Source organism: Lygodium microphyllum, chromosome 18 (assembly GCF_053477565.2).
Source record: "Lygodium microphyllum isolate KBCC chromosome 18, Lygodium_microphyllum_v1.1.10, whole genome shotgun sequence".
NCBI classification, from domain to species: domain Eukaryota; kingdom Viridiplantae; phylum Streptophyta; class Polypodiopsida; order Schizaeales; family Lygodiaceae; genus Lygodium; species Lygodium microphyllum.
The window spans coordinates 7,473,738-7,497,100 of NC_141152.1; positions in this window are offsets into that span (position 1 = coordinate 7,473,738).

Here is a 23,363-nt window from a genome sequence, read left to right on the forward strand (position 1 = left end):
AAAACAAGGAAAATACGGGACGGGGGTTCCAGGAGGGGTAAAGGCGGTCACGTGCAAAAAACACAAAAAACGAACCAAAAACGCAATTTAAAAATTAATAGCAAAAGATCCGTGCATCGGAACGAAGTGCAGAAAAAAGGAAAACTATGCAGAAAGATGTGCCCAACAGTCCTATCACCTAAAAACATAATTCCGACTGAGATAAGATGCGTTCACATGGGAAAAACCCAAAAAACAAACCCGAAAATGGGATCAGAAATTAATATCGGACAAACCGTTCATCGGAATGACATGCAGTAAGAAGGAAAAATGTTCGCAGGAAGGGTGGCACAGGGTTATCACGTTAAAACGCAGGTTTGGTGAAAATAGGAGGGGTTCACATGCGAAAAACGCCAAAAATACTCCCGAAAACACATGTAAAAATTAATAATAAAAAATCCAGAAGTTGAAAGAGGGTGGAGGAAAAAGGAAAAAGGTGGGGGGAGGCACAGGGGACATGGCTGTCAAATCAAATTGGAATTCCGATGGAAATAGGGCAGGTTCACATGGAAAAACGTCAAAAATACGCATGAAAAAGTCTTAAAAAACCGGAAAATTAATAACGGACAAACCATGTATCGAAATGATGCGGAATAAAAAGGAAAAATGTCAGGGGAAAAGCGTTGGTCAGCGCTATGACATCAGATCACGGTTCCGAAGCAAGAAAAGCACGTTCACATGGAAAACCGTCTAAATTGCGTAAAATGCTTCAAAAATTAATAACTCAAAAACCGTGCACCGGAACAGGGGTAGGTAAAAAGGAAAAATGGTCAGTTCAATGGGAGGAACAGGGCTATGAGGTTGGATTTGGACTTCAGTGAACGTAGGGTACATTCACATGAAAAAACCTCAAAATCAGGGAATGAAGAAAAACTACAGGGGAACAGCCCCAAGGGTGGGTGGAACATAACCGGAAGGGTGGGAAGGGATCCCATTAGGGTAAAAGCAAGGAAAGGCATTCATGCATGAGCAAGATAAGGCATATGCAGAGGGGTATGCAACATAGACGCGCAGGGACGCGTCCCCACACTTAAGACCTTAATGGATAGGGTTAACCGAACAACAGGGACCTAGGACCACGCCACAGACCATCCACTAACTTCCCCACACTTAAAACATTACCGGCACGAAGAAACCAAAGTGTAGGGTTAGAAAAACTTGGCCCATTGTGCTGAGGATCAAAGTAAGGGTGAGTGTTGATGGCACGTCCAATGTTGTTGTCGGCGTCTGGAGGGACCAAGGAATCTTCTCGGCACACGTCCGTCATGGGAGTGACCACGCGGCAGCACCCAGGGAGGTGGCTGATGGAAGGAATCGCAGGAAATTCGTCGATGATGAGGGATACTACACTCAACTCGCAGTCACTCAATTGGAATGAAAGAATAGTCACTCGCCCCATGACTAATATCACTCGAGGAAGAATGATTAAAACCCATATCTCATACCCGGTTGAGGAATCAACAAGGGGGAAATGGTGCAGAAGGAGTATGCCAGGGTGCACAGTTAATGGTGCATTAGTGCGTCCAACCTGTCTGGCATAGGTGCAAGAAGAAAGGCAAGGGAGCCTTACAGTGCAGTGTACAGAACAGGGTGACGTGTCTTGTGTTGACGGTAAAAACCCATCCCGTGGGTGCATAGGGAAACGGGAACATACCTGACTCCAAGTGTCGTAACGTCCCTCAATCTCACCTCTCGGTAATTGATTGAAGAAACTCCAGTCACACTCAACCCACCCTCTGTCTCACGCTCTGTGGATAGATACAAGAGGGCAGCCTTTTCCTGAAACCCATTGATGTAATCCTCACAATCGCTTGTGCAAAGGTTGTATGCCTTATGCGCCTTTGATGGTGCAACTGTGCATCCCGCCTTGTGCCGGCATATAGTGCAAGAAGGAAGGCCAGGGAGCCTTATGGTGCAGTGCACAAAAACAAATTGTGCTTTGTGCTTTGAGAGGCCCATTCCGTGCGTGTAACACTTCATTCACACTTCTCACCTCTCATTTGATTTGAAGGGAAAAGACTGGTCTCTCGCCCCACCCTCTGTCTCACTCTCTGTTAATAGATACAGAGGGCAACCGTACTCACTTCCCCATCCGGTTAGGATGAAAACTCACATCACTCGATTGTTTGTCGATGAAGATCGCGTCATCAATTGTTGAAGAGGCGTACCCAGGGAGGTATCCATCAAATCGAACATTGTGTTGGATAGGAATATGTCGTCTACTAGAGGACAGATAGTCACTTTACAGAGAGACCCAGGACACAGTGTACCAAGGGAGGTAGCATCGGAATTGGATCCGAGGGATATCAATTAATGAATCCACTTTCTGGACTGCTGGGTGTTACCACCTTTTCCACAGCCAGCTTCTCGCCCAAGGGTGTTTATCACCTTTTCTTGGAACGAGGCATGCTATGACAGGGAATTGCTTCCTTTTCTCTCATAACAGATTTGTTTTGGTTTTTTTTTTCTTTTTTTCTTTTTTTCTTCAAATTGAACAAGGGAATGGTGGAAAGACCATGTGTCAGAACCCACGTCGCCACTGTCGCTGGTGGAAAATAGAGGATAAGTAATCAAGGCTGGAAGGGGGTTTGGAGGGGACAGAGGGTTGCGTCCACTTCATCAGGAGTGATTGAAGAATGGCTATCAGAAGTATCATCATAAGAAGTACAGTGCCGCGCCAACGAGGGAAAAGATCAAGTGACCGTAATTGTCAAGATCCCCAAGGAGGGAAGTACTTCTTCAGGCGATATCCATTGATCAGAAAGGGATCATCAGAGGCATCAACGGTCTGCACTTGGATAGAACCATTCGGGTTGACGGCAAGTACCTTATAGGGGCCCATCCACCGCTGCTGGAGCTTGCCAGGAAACTTGCTAAATCGTGAATCATAGGCTAGGACCAAATCACCTGCTTTGAACTCCTTGTGCTTGATGAAGCTGTCATGGTAAGCCTTGCGTCGAGCTTGCGTGGCTTCCATGCACTGTAGAGCCATCCGATGAATTTCGTCCAAACATTCCAAGTGCAGGAGACGGCATTGCAGTGAATCATCCTCCCCCAAACGCTCTTTGATAGCCACTCTCAAAGAGGGTAGTTCCAATTCAATAGGAAAAACAGCTTCTGTTCCATACACCAACTGGAAAGGTGTCTGTCCCGTTGCTGCTTTATGGGAGGTTCTATATGCCCAGAGGGCCTCTGTAAGTCGATCATCCCAATCACGACGATGTGCGGCAATTGTTCTTGTCAGAATCGAGCAGAGGATGCGATTGGTGACTTCGACTTGGCCGTTGGCTCTGGGGTAATAAGGAGTGGACTTGCGATGGCGGATCTTATACAACTCTGTCAACTCTTCCATGACTTTGTTGAGGAAATGCGTGCCTCTATCACTTACCAACTCTAAGGGACTACCAAAACGGGTGATGATATTCTCGTACATGAACAGGGCCACGCTATTACCATCGTCCCGCTTTAGGGCTTTAGCTTCACACCACTTTGTGACATAATCCGTACATACGAGGATGTATCTGTTCTGTTTCCTTCTAGTGGGAGGGTCGATCGGACCTACGAAGTCAATGCCCCACTTCTCAAACGGCTTCAACGGAAGGATAGGTTGCAATGGCATGGCACTTGTCTTCGTGGGTTTCCCCATTCTTTGACAAGCATCACATCTTTTACAGTAATCATAGGAATCTTTGTGGATGGTAGGCCACCAATATCCTGCTAGCAGAGCCTTCCTGACTGTAGCTTCTCCTGCAAAGTGACCTCCACATGGCTCGTCATGGCAAGCCTTCAGAACAATCCCAATCTCTTCTCCTGCAACACATCTTCTGAGCACTTCATCTTTGCCTTTCTTATACAGTGCACCGCCTAGCAGGGTGTAGGGGGCTGATTCTAGCATAAGCTTCTTCCTTTCCCGACTAGAAATACCAGGAGGGTACTGTTGGGTTGCCAGCAGATTAGCAATGTCTGCATACCAGGGAGTTACAGTCTCTACCAAGAATAGGGAAGCATCAGGGAGGTCTGGATCATCCTGCTCCTCGTCTGCAGTTTGTGGGATACGCGACAGATGATCAGCCAGAACATGGGAACGACTAGGCTTAGTAATCACCTCAAAGTCGAACTCCTGAAATAAAAGGAGCCATCTCATCATTCGTCCTTTCACATCTGCTTTGTTCATCAAGAAGGACAGGGCCTCATGATCCACATAAAATTTAAAGTGGGTAGATAGGAGATAGTGGCGAAACTTCTCCAGGGCAAACACCATTGCCAAGCACTCCAGCTCTGTCACTGTATAGTTCCGTTCCCTATCAGTGACTTTTCGGCTTGCATAATAGATTGGTTGATCCAACTTCGAGGAGCCCTTTTGGCAGAGGACAGCACCTAAGCCTTCAATTGATGCATCAGTGTGTACATGGAACTCTTTCGTCCAATCAGGAGGTTGCAGAATGGGTGCCTCTATGAGACACTGCTTCAGAGTGTGGAAGGCTTTGTCACATTCTTCTGTCCAAGTAAACTCTGCATCTTTCCTCAGAAGCTTGTGCAAGGAAGTTGCCTTTGTCGCGAAATGGGCTATAAACCTTCTGTAGTAACCCACATGGCCTAGGAATCCCCTCAACTGTTTGAGGTTGGTGGGTGCTGCCAGAGCTGCGATCTTTTCAATCTTTGCAGGGTCTGTTGATATCCCTTGTGCAGAGACAATGTGGCCCAACAAGACTCCAGAAGAAACCCCAAAGATGCATTTGTCAGGGTTGAGGGAAATCCCATACTCCCGGCATCGGTCAAAGCATTGTTCCAGATGTTCCCAGTGGTCACGGATCAAGCTATAGACACAGAAGTCATCTAAATATACCTCAATGAAGTCGTGAAGATGATTTTGAAATGCGGCCATCATGACTCGTTGGAAAGTAGCAGGGGCATTGCAGAGCCCAAATGGCATCACTCGATAAGCGTAGGTCCCCCATTCTGTGGTGAAGGTTGTTTTGGATTGGTCTTCTTCTGCGATTTGGACTTGGTTGTATCCACTGAATCCATCCAGAAGAGAATAAAGTTCATGTCCTGCCACTGTGTCCAACAGTTGGTCTGTGGAAGGGATAGGAAAATGATCCTTTTTCGTCTTGGAATTAAGCTTTCGGAAATCCACACATATTCACAATTTGCCATTCTTCTTGGGTACAACCACGATGGGTGAAATCCATTCACTATTTGCCACTGGATAGATGAACTCGGCTTCCAGAAGCTTCAGCAGCTCCGCTTTCACCAATGTGGAATAATTCGGGTTCATTCACCTCTGTCGTTGCCGTACTGGCTTGGCATCAGGCTCCAAGTCAATATGATGTTGACATATTGTGGGATCAATCCCCTTTAGGTCTTTGTAGGACCATGCAAACACGTCCAAATTCTCTTTCAACAAGTTGTACAAAGTTGACAACTCCTCTTCTGGGAGACTGCTACCCACCTTCAAGTGGCGTTCAGTGCCTTCTGCATCCACAAAGGTTAACTGCCTTTCACCTTCTACTTCACGAATGAAGGTCCCGCGGACTGCTTCTGGGTACAGATCCGACTCCTTCAAGGGAGTGGTGTCCTCTTCTGATGTCCCACTAGAACCAACTTCTTCTTTTGGTGGAGACTTAGGTTGCTCCTTAAGATGTTGAAATGGAATTAGAGCCGTTCCGGGTTTGGTTTCAAAAGTAATTACCTCTTGGCTTGAGGACTCATCTTCTGAAGATGACACATCCAAGAACGTCACATAACAGGGACCCTCTGATGCTTGTTGGGTTTGTGGGACTGGTGTTTGTTGGCACGGTGCATCATCATCATCTTTCTTTGGCAAGGATCGGTTAGGACGGCAGGAGCCACTGCTGAAAGATGGCTTGTTCTTCTTAATCCATTTCTTATAAAGGTTTTGCATATGAGAAGATCCATTTACCAGACCAAATGGTACCATCACCATTCTGTCCCATAGCATGAGCTCATCGGCTTCTGATGCTTCTGGAACTTCTTCCTCAAATGTATCCTCTTCAGGTGGGATAGATTCTTCCATTTCACTTTCATAATTCTCTTCGTCCATATCATATCCATCCTCTTCTGTCTCTGTCTCTGCTTCTACTTCTGCTTCTGCTTCTGTCTCTGCTTCTGCTTCTGCTTCTGCTGTGGCCATGTAACAGGGAGAGCAGTACATCCATGCTTCTATCTCACTGTCAGAAGTGATTTCAGAAGTCATGCCTGGTTCAGGCAGGAAGTATTCACCCATTGATAATGGCTTCACATCTTTTGGAAGTCGGCTTACAATATCCACTGTTAAGGAATGTGCCACTGTTTTCTTGGGAAGGATCTGTTTGACAGCATCTTCGTCTGCTGACGTTCCATCTGTAGCCTCATTAGGGGAGTCAGAAGATAATTCCAAGGAGGTGGATCCATATCCTTTTTGAGAACCATACAGTTTCAGCACCACTTTGTTGGGTCCTCTACCCAAGGTCAAGGTTCCTTTGAACCAATCCGTCCTTGCTCAGGCTTCAAAAAGCCATGGTCTACCCAGTAATAGAGGATAGCATGTACCATAAGAGTTTGGCTTCACCACCAGATAGGTTAGCCAATAATCTTTCCCAGCCACTGTAGTCTTCACATATGGGAGAATGCCCAACGGCTTGATTCTACTCTGATCCGCCAGTCTAATGAGCCATTGGGTTGGTTGCACACCTTGTAAGCCTAGATCCTTCATTGTCACATCCGTCATAATGTTCACTGACGAACCACCATCAATCAGTGCATTTGCAATGAAGCAACCTTCTATCCATACGCCAGTCTCTGGAGTACCCGGATCTAGGAAAGCATTAGCCACATCCACTTCTTTTACAGGTTCTAAAGCCTTGTTGGACTTTGTTGCTGTTGAGGGAGCAATCCTTAAGCCACGTCTTCTTGTTAGTATACTTTTGAACCTTTTCCAGCAACTGGGAGACAACATCAATAATTGTCGGAATGTGAGGTTTGGTTTAAAGGTATCTAGATCTCTAACTAGATCGTATTCCTTAATAGGATCCACTGGCTTCTCTAACCGATTATGGAATGGGGCAACACCCATTTTCATTTTCCCTCTTTCTTCCATCAGAGGAATTACAGGAACTTCTTCTGCCACTTGTGGCACTTCCTCCTATTCTGTATCCTAGACCTCTGGTCCTGTCTCTGTAACTGTCTCTGTAACTCTCTGTGGCACTATAGGGCTCTGTACGACACTGTTAGGCTCTGTTCTGTTCTGTTCTTCTGGTGGAAGATTGAACTTCACTATTCTGGTAGGAGGGTTATTTTCTTTCTGGATAGGTGGTTCCTTCTGCTTTGCACGCGTGATGGCAGCAACTTCCAATTCCACTAAATTGGAGGTAGGCTCTTGGGCCTTGGCCGGACTATCAGTAGCACTGTTTTTCACTGGGGCTGGGCTTGGACAATCTTTTGCAGTGTGGCCTTCTCCTTTGCATCGACTGCATAAGGGCTTGTAATCCACTGACCTTCGAGGATTTGGACAATTTGGTGAGATGTGTCCCTTTTCTCCGCATCTGTAACATTCCACTTCTGATCTCTGACCACCGCCAGACTGTCTTCCTCTGTAACTTTGGGAAGGAAATCTTCTGGGTCCGAAATTAGGACCAAACTCTCTAGGCTTGGGTCCAATATCTTGTGTTGTCATTTTGGATTCCAGCAAGTTAAATCTTGCGTCTTCTTCCTTCCTTCTCTTATCATGCATCTCCTTCAGAGAGCAAATGTCCTCTGTATGATTCTTCCGCAAACAGTAGGAACAGAAGGCTCCAGGGATGGTTGGTTTTCATGTACATTGAGTGGCTAAATGGCTTGCTTGATGACACTTACCACACCAAGTATTTGACCGCATCACATCTCTTCCTGCTCCTGCAATGTTGGATATGCTCGCGGTATTCACTTTCAGCGTCTGTAGTTGTTCTGTAATCACATCCATCAACTCCTTTTTGATGTTTGCAACTGAATTGGATAAATAATCCTTCAAGCTTTCTCCTCCTGACGTACTGGCAGGAGGGTTTTGAGGAGTTTCTGTAATCACTGCATAAACTGGTTGGGCTGGTACAGAGGGGTCTCTGTTTTGGTTCTGATTCAGTGCTCCTGTTTGAACTATTGGCTGTTGGCTCTAGTTGGTAGGATTCCACTGTTGCTGCTGATTTGCCATTGAGGAAATTGGTTGGGACCATTGTTGTTGTGGTTGAGCCACCATTTGAGGCATGGATTGTGGCCACTGTGGATTTGGTGCACTGTACTGTGATACCGGGGGCATCTGTTGGTAGGGGTAGGGAGCAGTCCCTGGGACTGCATTTGGTGGATACATCATTCCTGGCAGCAGAGGAGGTAGGACTCCTCTTCCTGTATTCATCGCCAATCTAGCTTCCACTTCATCGTACAGTCTTGCACCTTCTGTTGCAGCTTGCAGGGTGGCTGGTCTTTGTAGCTCCACAAACTTACAGACTTCTGGTTGTAATCCTCTGAGAAACACCCCCTTCTGAATGCCATCATCTAGATTATGGTTAGTCCATCTCTTCAGGATGGATTCCATTCGTGAGACATAGGCTTCCACTCTTTCTCCAGAGGACTGACTTAGGTTCATAAATTCCTCTCATCCGCTCTTCAAAACCTTCACGCCTGAATTTAGTGAGGAAGGCCAACTTCAGGTCGTCCCATGTGCCAAAAGTTCCTGCTGCTTGTCTCTCATACCACTGAAACGCCGCGCCCTTGAAAGTGGCGGGGAATATTGCTAACCAATGCTCAGGGGTTCTGGCATTGTTAGCCACACACGCTACCATAAACTCTGCTACATGAAGATCGGGGTCTTCATTGTACTCTCCCTTAAAAACTGGCAATGGGACTACATTCGCTGGTCTGTCATCAATATTTCCAGGACGGATCTGGCTTGGAAGTGGACCTCCAGCAGGAGGAGGAAGGGCTTGATGTGCCATTGGGACTTTTGTAAAGAGTTTTGCAAGGGCGTCAAAGGCGGCTTCTGCTGCGAGCTCGCTCTCGGCTCTGATTCTTGCTTTCTCTCTTCTCACGTACCTCTGGACTCATTCTAACGCTTGCCTTTTTATTGCGTCATTCATCAGGGGGTTGGCTCCACTATGTTGTTAGTGCTCCACAGAGGGTTAACAGAAGGCCTCAGTCTCTGTAGGACTCTCTTGCCAACATTTCTTCTACTTCTTTCTTTTCAACGTCCCTAAATTCTGCTTTCATGCCACTGCACAGAGGAAGGTATTTAGTTCTGAAGGTGTCAAAATGCATACGTCTGAGCATTGTGGTGGTGCCATCATCATAGTAATGCCAGCTTCTGATGGTTTCAATAGTGTATGTTGTGAAAAACACTCTGTCTACCAACTTCCAGTGGGTTGCTAATTGAACAAACAGAAGATTATCAATACACCAAGCATCCCATGTATCTTGCTGTTGAGCATCCACGAACAAATTCCAACTCTTTTCCTTCTTGTCTTTGTGAACCTCTACAAACCAAGACTCCTGAAGCTTCTTCACAATCTCCCACTTGATGTTGTCTGGAAACTTCTCAATGAATGCCAAATCTTCCATGGATGGTCATTCTCTCTATTTCTGCTCTTCAGTTTGTTCCCAAACAGTTTGCCACCAAGATGCAAGTTTCTGCTGCTTTAACAGGAAGAGGAAACTGTCCACCACATAGAGCATGCATCATGATGGTGATGTGTTTCCGCCATTGTGGGATGAACTTCTTGTGGAAAGTGGCTTTGATTATGAGGAATTCCAATTCTTCATTGGAAGAAGGAACTTTACAAACATCCATTGAATTCTTCTCTTCTTGGCAATGCCATTTCCTTCATTTTCAGCCTCTTCTGGTGCTTGTTGATGGCAAGTTTCCCCGGCTGCGCACCAAAAACATGGAGCCCCGAGAGGAACACCAAGGAAAAAGGAAATTCTCTTGCAAGAAAATCTATCTTGTAACATCAACAAGCTTGTTTATCATGTTTCATATTGTCACAATGAAGAAAAGAACACCAGGCACAACAAATCTTCATGCAGCATCATGTAGATCTCCCACGGATTTTAATAGAATCAACCATATTCTTCAATATCTTCACAAAATCCATCAATAGAACAAAGAAAGCAAAGGAATACACCATCTTTGAATGGAAAAACATCACATAGTATTCATCTTCAATATCTTCATAGTCTTCTCTCTCAATCTCTCATATACAATCACTCTGTTTCAGTAGAATTGGCTATCTCTGACTCTCTCTCTCTCTCTCCATCAATAATACATCATATCCTCACTACAATCTCTCAAAATTACCCTCAATAATCACTCTTAGGTCGTGGATACCCCTCCCAAGAGGTATGTCTGATATGAAGAGTCACCAGAGCCACTACAGTGTCTCTTCACAACTCACTACTGTCACTTCACTCTAGTCTTCACTTGAGTCTTCAGCAGCTACTTCTTCCACTTCTTTCAGCTCTTTTGCACTTGTATTCACCTCTTTCCAAGGCTAGAAAACTTTCCCAAAGTCACACATACATTCCACATAACACTTACAGAAGCATACAGAACAGTCTACAGAACAGTACCAGAACAGCTACAGTACAGAACAGAACAGAAACAGAACAGAAGCAGAAGCTCTACAGAAGACCTACAGAAGGTTACAGAAGGTTATCAAAACCACATAACTCATTCTCAAATCATTCCAAACTCTCACAAACCATTCAATAAACTTTCACAATATCTCATTCTTCATCAATCAATACTCCTTCCCTCCTTACAGAAGACAATCAGAACAAAACAGACCAAAACAGAACAAAACAGAAGGTATACAGAACCATTCAAAACCTATCAGAACATCACATAACCATCAACAAACATCATGAACTTCCAAAACACAATCAATATCATCCAAAACACTCTCAAACCACTTCCAAATCAACCAATCATCCCATAAAATCAACCATTCAACTCTCAAAAACAACAAAAATCAGCCAAAAAACAAGTCATTTCGACACTCAACAACATCATTCCCGTGGTTGGCCTTTTCACCACTCGACCTTCGGCCCATGAATCAAGCAGTGCCCTCTCGGGTTAATCTGCGGTGCAATCATGGAAGTGATCCACCCATGCAATATATCCTTCATTAATTAAATCCTTTAAGAATCCAGCACAACAAGGCATTCAGCCCTAATATCAGGTTTCTAGGAAAACCTTCCTTTATTCCCATGGTAACTTGTCATCATAGACCCTTGCCATGCATTTACCATAAATCACAAGCACTTGGAACATCATCCAAACAACAACTAACAACCAGTTGAATGTAAAAGCATTTAGGATGTTGTTAGATCATCCAACAAAAAAACCAATTGTATTCTTCCCAAACAATGCAAGAATAGTTGCGATAATATTTCCATCGCATATCTGCTCTTCCCCTTGGGATCAAAGAGCAATTCTATGTAAAATTTACTTAACTCTTGTATGCACAATTTTTAATGTCACGATTATGCCATTCGTAACCCTTGACCGATTCCTCCTTGTAATTGCTCTATCAACAAACAAGCCATATCCAACTAGGTGCAATTAACTTTCCTTAATACATGCACTTTGCAAGCTTGATCTTTTGAATACGTGAGATAAAATTTATCCCTTCTGATGACCTATACTCGTGCATCATAGTCTGGGGCATGACGTACCTCATACGAGAATCAAAACAAGCATCTATCAATTTGGAAATACATTACTTATTACCGGAATCGCAATTGGATTGATAGTGATACCTTTGCCTGAAGCTTTGTTGCTAGTTGTAGGATTTCCATCCACACGTGACATTCTTCGCTTGGAGGCCATCATCCACAAGTAGACTCAAGAGATTAAGAAGGCGGAACAGATTTGAGCTGGGAGAGTGTAAGAGAAGATAGTTAAGTCAAGGAATGAGATAGAGGGAATTGTGTAGACTTTCGGGGTAACTACAGACACACACACACACACACACACACACTCTCTCTCTCTCTCTCTCTCTCTCTCTCTCTCTCTCTCTCTCTCTCTCTCTCTCTCTCTCTCTCTCTCTCTCTCTCTCTCTCTCTCTCTCTCTCTCTCTCTCTCTCTCTCTCTCTCTCTCAAAAGATCTCTTTCACAATCTCTTGGAGGGGTATCCTTCTCTCTACCTCTCTCTCGCAGACTCTTGGGGTCTCCTTATGCTTCTTGTGCCTCTCCATGCCTCATATTTATAGTGGATTAGAGAAGAGGGCTTGTGGTTGAGAAGTGGAGCTCTTTGTGGAGGGGGATCTTGGAAAGATCAATGATCTGATGCTCAGATCATAAATTTGATGGTTCCATTGGCTCCAAAAGGGGAGTAAAACCCCAATACACTTGATTAGAAATCTCTTTGTTCGCTCCTTCTTCTTTTCTCTGTTCGAAGTGTTGTTTTCTGTCTATAGACTGCGATCGCGGCGTGCACGATTTCACAAATTCCTCTCTTTATTTTTTCTTTTTATAAAATCTCCAAAACTAACTAAAACATCACTTGTCTTTTCTTTTAAATGACATCCAATTCTAGAAATCTCCATATCTTTTTAGGATAATATTCAAAATATCTAAAATATACTAGTTTTGCCCAAAATCTAATATTTTTGGACCATCCAAACTATACACATTAATACTAGTTATTAATATAGCTCATAAGTCTCATTCACGTTGTAACATCCGTGAAGGTGGCTACGGTCCTTGTCACTCCGAGAAAAATATCGGATTTATAACTCTTGATCTTTTAACATATATTTTTAATTAAATAAAAATCCTTAATTATTAACGTTAGTTAGTTTTTTTCTTTAGTTAGTCTTTAGTTAGTAATCTGACTAACTAACTTTCAAACTAACCAACTAACTTTTATTGTGTGGAAATATTACATATCTCGACTTGCATCTCCATTGAGATACATTTGAAGCTTTGTTAGAGATAAATCTTCAACATAACCTTGACCATGAGACCACCACCCTAGCCTCTACACCATGACCTCTACGTCTACTAGTAGAGTAAAACACTTGTTCAGACTTGCTCTTATTTTGACAAGAAGAGGAATTCAAGACAAGGTTCTTCTCCTCAACTATATAAGCATGCAAGAACTTTAGGTGCTACTGCCATGCCTCCTTCAATGTAATTCCAAATACCTTTGTCCTTTAAGAACTTTTTCATCTTCGACTTTCATGTAGGATAAACATTCTTATCAAGCTTCTCCCTAATAATCTAGTGGAAGTTGTCAGACATTTTGACAAAACAAAAAACCTTGCCAAAAATTGCAATCTTCATGCAAGCTGATCCTAGCTATATCAAAACTAAATGCATAGCCTTTTTCAATGACTACACAACAATAATTGCAACCTACAATGTGTATGCAGATGTCTTCTACTTTTGCAACAACCTAGCAAACACCTAAAACCCTACATATTCAAAATATGTAACATGTACACCTATAAATGGCCAACATAGCTGAGACTGCAATATACCCACTAGAAACTATTGTTGGGACTACTTGTAGATCCACATTGGAGGTTGATATGATTGTTTTTTGTGCTCACCAAGTTTCACTGCAATCAAATACTACATGACTCTCTCTCTCTCTCTCTCTCTCTCTCTCTCTCTCTCTCTCTCTCTCTCTCTCTCTCTCTCTCTCTCTCTCTCTCTCTCTCTCTCTCTCTCTCTCTCTCTCTCTCTCTCTCTCTCTCTCTCTCTCTCAACTTGTATCTCCATTGAGATAAATTTGAAGCTTTGTAATCAGAGATAAATCCTCAACATAACCTTGACCACGACCACTAGCTTGGCCTCTCCCATGACCTCTGCGTCTACTAGTAAAGTAAAAATTGCTCAAACTTGGTCTTATTTTGAGAACAAGAGGAATTCAAGATGAGGTTTATCTCCTCAAGTATCAACATGCAGGAACTTCAGGTGCTACTGCCATGCATCCTTCAATTTTATTCCAAATACCTTTGTTCTTTAATAAATTTGTCATCTTGAACTTTCATGTAGGATAAACGTTATTATCAAGCTTCTTGCTAAATAATCTAGTTGAAGTTGTTAGACATTTTGACAAAGCAAAAAACCTTGCAAAAAATGGCAATCTTCAAGCAAGCTTATCCTAGCTATATCAAAACTAAACGCATAGCCTTTTTTATTGAATGCACAACAATAACTACAACCTATAATCTGTATGCAAACATCTTTTAGTTTTGCAACCTAGCAAATACCTGAAATGATACACATTCAAAATTTGTAAGTGATACACCTGTAAATGGCCGACACAATTGAGACTGTAGTATACCCACCAGAAATTATTGTTGGGACTACTTGTAGGTCCAAAATGGAAGCTGATATGATTGTTTTTCTTGCTCACCAAGTTTCACTACAATCAAATATTGCAACCAGTGCCATCCTCAAGAGCCTCCTATGAGGCTATAACCTAAGGCAAATCCGGCAAGGTGGAAGAGCTTCTTACATGTTGCTTGATTGCTTACTTTCATGCTTCAATGCCTTCATGTAAGCCTTTAATTGAGCTCCGCACAACCATGGGATGGCTTTGATACCTTGAAAGTAGACAAGAGGAGAGAGAGGTGAAGAATCCAAGAGCATACACACAAAAGCAATGGAGACTTAAAAACATAAAGAGATAGGGCTTCTTCTTCTTCTTCATTCTTCTTCCACACACAAAAAAAACTAAGTCTACAAGTTAATAAAAGACTAACATAAAAGTACCACAATATATGGACATGTGATCACTATCTATGAACCCACTAAGGAAAGAAGAGGTGGCAAAAGGAATGTGCTATAACAAAGGATGGGACTACATGGGTGTAGTCTAGTTGTAGAATCACTAGTGTATCCTCATGTCGATCACCTAACATCCCAGTTAATAATATCCTACCACATCACCAAGATGTGTAGTGGATACTATCTCATGTGAAGCTCAATATCTTAATACCCTGAACTAGGATTAATCAATTAATAAATGCATAATTGCTAATGTCACCACTAACATTCATGGCTAATAAAATCTTCAAGGCCAGAATATAACACCATGCACCACCTAATACTTCACTAATATAACTTGTTACAACTTTTGCCTTTGACACCCACTTACTTCTCAGGGTCCTTGGCCCATCATTGTGAGATAACTAACTTGCACATCACATGTGTGTCTCAAATTTGCACATTTAAATAACAAATTAATAAAATATTAAGCAAAGTATCAAAATTTCACATCCATGTGACAGGAGGAAATGGAAAAAGCCACCAATTCTTGAACAGGTTGCTAGCATAGACCACAATGTCATGGAATCCTCTGATAGCAAGCTATACTAAATATGGATTGGTTGAAAAAGCAAGGAACTACTTTCGAAAGATGATGTTGGATAGTATATCTTCTAATTTTATTACTTTTGTTTGTAGCTTAAAAAGCTTGTGTCACCATCCAAGCTTTAGTGATGGGTCCTTATTGGAAGCACATTAGCGGCTATGTACAATGTGTAGTTTACTCTCAAAACAATAGCTATTATTGGATAGACTACCAAATTGAGATATTACCTCGTAGAATGTAATGATTTTTGGTTATGTCGGACATGGTCTTCACAAAATAGTAGTCGATTCCTCTCAAAAAATAGTGCTAGAGGGTGTATCTGCAAACTCTATTATCTTTGTTTGCAATTTGAAAACTAGTAGTACTACACATGCTTTAAGCAAAGGATTAGAACTACATGATGAGGTAATCAAAAGAGTATTGAATAGATATCTCTACATAAGTAGCTCATTGGGAGATATGTATGTTGAATGTGAGTCAATTTCAAAAGCTCGAATATTCTTCTTTGATAGGTTGCCAGGTTGAGATACATTGTTGTACAACTCACTAATCACAGTACATTGAAAAAGGGAAGCATGAGGAAGTGAAATGCTACATTGAAAAAATGTGGATATAGGGCATGTTTTTGTGACATTCAAGCTTGAAAGCTCCTAGCTCTATTGGAGCTTTGGAAACTAGCCAGTTTGTACATAAAAAATCAATGAAAAGAGGAGTTGACAAGCAATTTCATGTGTTTAGTAAGCTAGTGGCTATGTACAATGATTGTAGGATCACTTTAGAAGCATGTGTCATGAGGACATGTATCTTTAATACTAAGTTTTGCACATGTGAGGTACACATGTGAAGTGCAAACTCAGTTAAGTGACTATGAATACCTTAGTTACCTAAGTCATCAGTGGGTGGCATTGGCGAAAGTTGTATAAAGTTATGCCAGACCAGTACTTGTGGGGGGTGCATGGTGTCAATTTGGGTCTACGCTATTAATTGGGCCATTAAATTTCCATTTGTGACATTGGGACTAGATACTATTTAATTAATGCTAGTTCTATGCTAATTAATGTGTGGGAAAATTGAATGTCCACTAGGGATTAGCACAATTAATGTGAATGGGCACCATCGAATTCTTGGGCAAGGTCAAGTGGTTACTTTTGGAAAGCTGTTAAGTGGTGAGTCATGCTACCACTTGTAAAAACTTCCCATGCCAATCAACTAGAGAAGGGTTGTTTGGGAGCTAAGGATCATTCTAGTATTCAAAGGCTGAGGAGGAAGGATTCATGCAACGTAGCAGTAGGATAGGGATAGCAAGTTTCCTTCTCCTCCTCAATGAGAGAGGTGGTGGTAGAAGAGGAGGGCTCATCAATCGCAACAAGGTTTTACTCCCCTATTAAGGCTATTGGCACTACTAGATTTCCCACCAATGCTATCGATAAAAAGATACTCATTTTAGTGATTTTCTCTTTTGTCTACCAATCGTCCCTCCATAGTTCTCAACCAATTTCAACTTTGGGGAAGAGAAATTGCAAAAATTGCTACTAAAACCCTAATTTATAGTAGAAATCAAGGTTTCACAAGCACCAGAGGATCTATGCCCAATTACTAAAGACTCAAAACTTGGACTAGCACCTTAAGGCAAGATATTGTAATTGTACCAAGGGGCATCCCATTTAAATTATTGTGGCTTGTATGTAAGATATTGTGATCTAATCCATGCCCAAAGTGTTGTACTATCAAGGAATGGATTGTGCCCAAGTAGTGCTAGTCATTTATGATAGCCCATTGTATTAAATTTGAAGAGGGATCAGCCTATATGTCCTTTGTACTTCAAAATAGAGCAATACAATTTTAAAAATACTGCAAGGGGTGTCGGTTGTGCTAGGGTCAATAAGGTGTTGATTGTCTAAGATTAAGTGGTAAAGTGTATATTTTCATATTTGTGTATTTAATGCTTATAATTTGAGTTAAATCAAGTGTATACCACTTGTGCCAAGAAGGAAGATCGGTTTCATGGTTCCATTGCTAGGATACATCAACTCCCTTGAGTAGGTGGGTGTAGGGCACTTGTATGCAAGTTAGTGAAGTTGCATATTGCTGAAATTTTGATCGACTAAGTGCATCTATAGTAAGCATGTTGCTGTACAGTGGTTTGCGTTCAAGACATGATGATGCTTCACCACCAAAGGTTGCATAAACTAATAGATGAAATGCAATATGCGATCTTGGAAAGGGCATGCAGCACGTGCAACAACTTGAAAATATTGGTATAGGAAAAAATGCAAGGTTTTCTATGCTAAATGATGCTAGTGACTAGCAAGAGAGTGAAGAATTTGATTACTAGTTCAAAGGTTGATTGAGGACGATAGCTAATTTGTTTGCGCAATTCCAAATGATCCTCAATTTACTTGGCTTTTGAATTCTTCCAAAAAGAATAGTAAGGGCAAAAAGCAGAAGTCATCCTATAGAGCTTTGAGATAGCAATATGTACCGAAGGAAATGCCAAAATCGTCTCAAGATGCTCCCAATGTTGTAACAAAAGCAACTAGTGCCAATGGATCAAGGCACACAAATGCAAGGCCATCTTGCTAGTGCCAATCCATTGGATTTTGGACAGTAAGGCATGCATGCAAACATGGGGCACTCAGGGTACTTTGGTGGTGGTACAATATGCTATGGTTGGTCTAGGACCACATATGGGGACTAATGGTACAAATCCTTATGGGATGTAGCAACCAATGCATGAAATGCAAGTCCCAATGTATTCATGTATGGAAAGTGGAATGCAAAACCCCATGTATGGTAGCATTGGCATATGCCTAGGGCACAAAGTGGCATGTATGGTAATGCATCTGCACCCCCTAGTATGTATGGGGCTCAAGGAATGAATGTTGCTCATGGATAGGGTTTGTATGGTACTAGTTATAATGCATATACAACCAATGCACCCTTTTCACAACCACTAATTTATGATAACTTGACTTCCAAAGGGCCAACAAATGACTATGATTAGGGTTGTAAAGGGGTAAAGTTTGAGGCATTAAGTGGTGCACAAGATAGATTGAAAGCATTGAATTTCATTGAACAGTTTGATGTGCCTTACTTGGGAGGAAATTTCATGAATCCTCTAAGATTTGGAAGGCAACCAGTTTTTAAGGGAAATGCATTGCAATGGTGGTTTGCACTTCTAATTCAAGATAGAGCATCGCCAACACAATTTAAGCAAATATCTACTTCTAATTAATTGATGAGCACTTTTGAAGTGGATATTATGACTACTCAGAATAAGTTGGATGTATCACAATGTGAAATTTTGAAACAATATAATAAGAAGTTTTGGGATGCATTGTTGTCCATTACTTCTTATTATTCTAAGTATTACCCCCCTTCATGAGAAAATTGATGCCAGGAGGCATATTTCACGATGGATTCCGTGCCATGGTGGACTCCGTGAGGTTTTATGGTGGATCCCGTAAACTATGATGACTGGGGCTCATACACAAAGTGGATTCTCTGTGCGAGAAGTTGATGGGGACACCTATCCTTTTCGGGCGTTTCATTAATTTAGTGTGTACATGGGTGATTCCATAGCGGGTGATTCCGCAAAATGCATATTAAATTAATAAACGTTTATGAGTTTAGAGTGCGCACTCGTAATAAATTAAGGTTAGGATTGATTTCTAACGAGTTGATTTATTTATGTAGCTGAAGACTGCTAGGTATTCACTTTTGTCGGTTTAATTGTATTATTTTACTAACGATTATGAATGCTTCAGTTGATGTGTAGAGATAGCAACAGTGGCGGAGGAAAGCATTGAAGGATAGCGAGTATTCGAATTATCACTTATATTTTGATGGGCGCATATCTTAGGCATGGCACCTATATTTTATCGCACCTATTTATTGAGGCATTGGATATTTATTTATTATTTTGTATGCACATGGGCGCACGATTATGTTTTTTGTACTTGGACATTGTATTGGGTACGCCTGACTCTTTGGGCACCGCCCATTAGCTTTATTTCTATTTTGTGCTAAAGCAAACTCAAAAGCTAAAATCTTGCTATTTTGTAATTTGGTTTATTATTTGAGCTTGAAGATGATTAATACATAAAATACATGCTTTGTCGAGCGCTCACACAAGGCATGGGGGGAGATTGCACCCAATTGGTCTCTTGTTCATGTCGTGCATGCTTTTCACCTTGAGTTTTGTGCAAAAAGTAGAGTTCTTTTGTTCTTGGGGACCTTCCGGCATTCACTACGTGAGCGTACAGCATCCGATCTGTGCACCAGTGGTATCAGAGTGAAGCTGAGATCGAGAGCTTTCAATTGCTACCCATCTTGTGCAAAGGCGGAGCTCCTGGAACGATCGAGCTCTACGGTCAATCTCATCGTGAACGGTCAATACGGGTGGATTCCTGGCAGTCAAGAACCTCTGTTTCCATCCTCAGATCGCGAAGGACCGGCCTGCAACAGCGGAGGACCACTCCTATATCCTCTCATACAAGTCGTGGAGTTACAGAGATAAGCCATATCTATTGCAAGCTTAAAAGCTTAAATCCCAAATTTTAAAAGCTTAGTTTAATTAGAAGCTTTATCAAAGCTTCAAAACATTTAATCGCGGGGACGTGAGGACCTTCAGGGCACCGAAATTTCCGCCGAGGACATATTCATGTCCTCAAAATCGACGAGACTGATCAAGAAGCATAAAGCTTATTAATCCTCTAAGTCAACCAAGGCTTTTCAACTATTCAAGTCTTCAAAGTTCTCCAAGTCTAAATCCTGCAAGTCTGCTAAATCAACCAAGTTCTGCAAGTTCTGGTACTCTGCAAGTCACATAAGTCTGCAACTCTACAAGTCAGACAAGTCACCTGAAGTCAGAACTGACTTCTGTTCAAAACTCATAGAAGGGTTGTTCCTGCGCAGAAATTCCGAACTGCAAAGTTGTTCATTGGAAGGTACTGTTCGCATACGCAGGTTTGCTGAACCATTTTCAGCACGCGCAGAAAGATTAAAACGTAGATTTTTCAAAGATTACAAATCCCACAATAGCCAAAGACGAAGATTGTGAAAGCCACACACAGAAATATATCAGCCTTGTGCACCCGATCTTGAGCTACGCTCATCCCGTTAATTGGATTTTTAGAGTGTGAGGTTTTTTGAAGTTTTGCAGGATGACGGAACCACATATGGATGATTTAATGGCTGAAGGCGATCTTCTTGAACCTACGATGGAGCAAAAGCTGGATTTAATTATGATGCAGTTGGATGAAGAACGACGAGCTAGGCAAGCATTGCAAGCTCAATTGGCTAATTTACAAAGATCAACTACCGACAAAGAAGAATCACAATCTGAATACCTTATTCAACGTACCATCGATGCGACTCTCGAAGCTCAATCCATCCGCAAGGAAACAAAGATAAGTAAAAGAAATTTCAAATTCCGTACTTTCAATGGCACTAGAGATGGAAAAACTGTTATTGCATTCATCAATCAGATTGATGATTACTTTCATGAGGAAACATACGCAGAAAAAGATAAAATCAAGTGTGTCACTAATCATTTAGTGGATAGAGCATCTCTTTGGTGGACCGTGGTTCGTAAGAGTAAAGATTGTCCCACTACCTGGGAGAATTTCAAGAAGAAGTTTATGCAGAATTTACTTTCTCCACAATTTCATGAAAAAGCCATAAAGCAATGGGACCTTCTTCAGCAACGAGATCGTGAGCCTATTCCTCAGTACACCGAATGCTTTTGGAATGCATTACTCCAGTTACGCATGCTTGAAGACATACCTGAAGCGACTCACAAGCTCAAGTATATGTCTGGATTACTTGGGCATTACTACGCTGAAGTCAATATGTTCAAGCCTGCAACTCTTGAAGACGCAATTTCTTTAGCTCATGACACTGAAGACAAGCTTCGAGGAAGAGACAAGCGTCCACAGCAATTCCAAACCAATGGTAACTATGGATCTAAGCAATTCAACTCAAATTTTAGAAGATTTAATCAAGATCGTTTTCCTTCATCATCTTTCCGTAAAACTTGGGCAAAACCACTTGCTTTACCATCCAATACCAATCACAACCCTAAGCCAATTCCACAGCCAAATCCTAATATTCCTAGACTTCCTGCCATTGCAAACAATGTAACCAAAGCTAAACCTATAGTGTATTATAAATGCCACCAACCTGGACATCTAGCAGCCAATTGCCATTCGAAGAAGCCACCTGTCCATATCAACTACCTTGGAGCAATGGAAGATAACGAACATGAAGAAATGCCTGATTTCACGGAATATGAAGACGACATTACCACTCCTTCGGATACTTTACCAGATATGCCAACTCCACATTCTTTATTGACAATGAAATGTTTAGTGCATGGAAAAGAAAAGATTATTTTGCATGATGATGGTAGTACTCATGATTTTATTTATGCAAACCTAGTGAAAGAATTGAAGTTACAGACTGTTCCTACACATTATCGCATTAAAGCAGCATTTTTAGGCACAAGGTATAATGGAACACAAGAAGTGCATGACTTAGAAATTCAAATTGGTCAATACATTGAAAGAATGAATTTTCTAGTTGTACCATTACAGTCCAGTGATATTATTTTAGGTATGCCTTGGCATCATCAGCATAACCCTGATATAGATTATTCCACACATTCAATTAATATTCAATTTCAAGGAAAACATATTACATTGTATGGTATGCATGTATCTAATGCTTTTCCACTGCTTTGGCATACTCAAGCTAAACGTGCATTACGCAAAAGTAGTAAATCTTATCTCATTTGGGTGAATGAACTGCAAGTTAAAGAAAATCATATGCAAGCTAGGCATAAAGAATGTCTTGCACACTTTAAAGACTGTTTTGCAGAAGATCTACCACCTTGTTTACCTCCTTTACGTCCAGAAGACCATAAAATAGATTTGATTCTTGGTACACAACCACCTTGTAAAGCACCATATAGGCATAACCAGATAGAGCAAAAAGAAATTCAAAATCAAGTTGAGGAATTACTAAATAGAGGATTGATTAGACCTAGTAGTTCTCCATTTGGTGCACCTGTTTTGTTAGTAAAGAAGAATAATAATACCTATCGTATATGCATTGACTATCGTGCTTTAAATAAGATCACTGTAAAGAATAGATATCCAATTCCTAGAGTCGATGACCTTATGGATAAACTACAAGGTTCTGCCATATTTAGTAAAATAGACCTTAAATCTGGTTATCATCAGGTGAGATTAGATAAGTCAGACACATTCAAGACTACATTTAGAACACAATTTGGTCATTATGAATTTTTAGTGATGCCTTTCGGATTGACTAATGCACCTGCTACATTTAGTAGAATGATGAATCGTATATTTTTGAAATATAAGCATTGTGTTATTGTATTCTTTGATGATATTTTGGTGTTTAGTCAAAATGAGAAAGAACATTATGAACATCTGTCCTTGGTTTTCAAGTTATTAAAAGATAATCAACTGTATGCTAATCCGGAAAAGAGTGAGTTCTTTAAAACAAAAATTGAATATTTAGGTCATATCGTATCATCAGATGGTATTAAGGTTGACCCTAAGAAAATAGAAGCAATATTGAACTGGCCTATACCTAAAAATGTGCATGAGTTATGATCTTTCCTAGGTCTTGCTAGTTTTTACAGGAAGTTTGTGCATAATTTTTCATTACTTGCTTTGCCTTTGACTAAACTTTTGAAGAAAGGTATTGTTTATCATTGGTCCGATAATCAACAGAAATCCTTTGACTTATTGAAACATGCATTAACCCATGCTCCTGTATTACAACTGCCTGATTTTAATAGACCATTCTTTTTAGTAGTGACTGATGCTAGCAGATCTGGAATAGGAGCCGTACTTATGCAAGACAATTATCCTATAGCCTATTCTAGTTGTAAATTGAAACCCTCCGAACTTAAATATTCCACATATGATAAAGAATTAT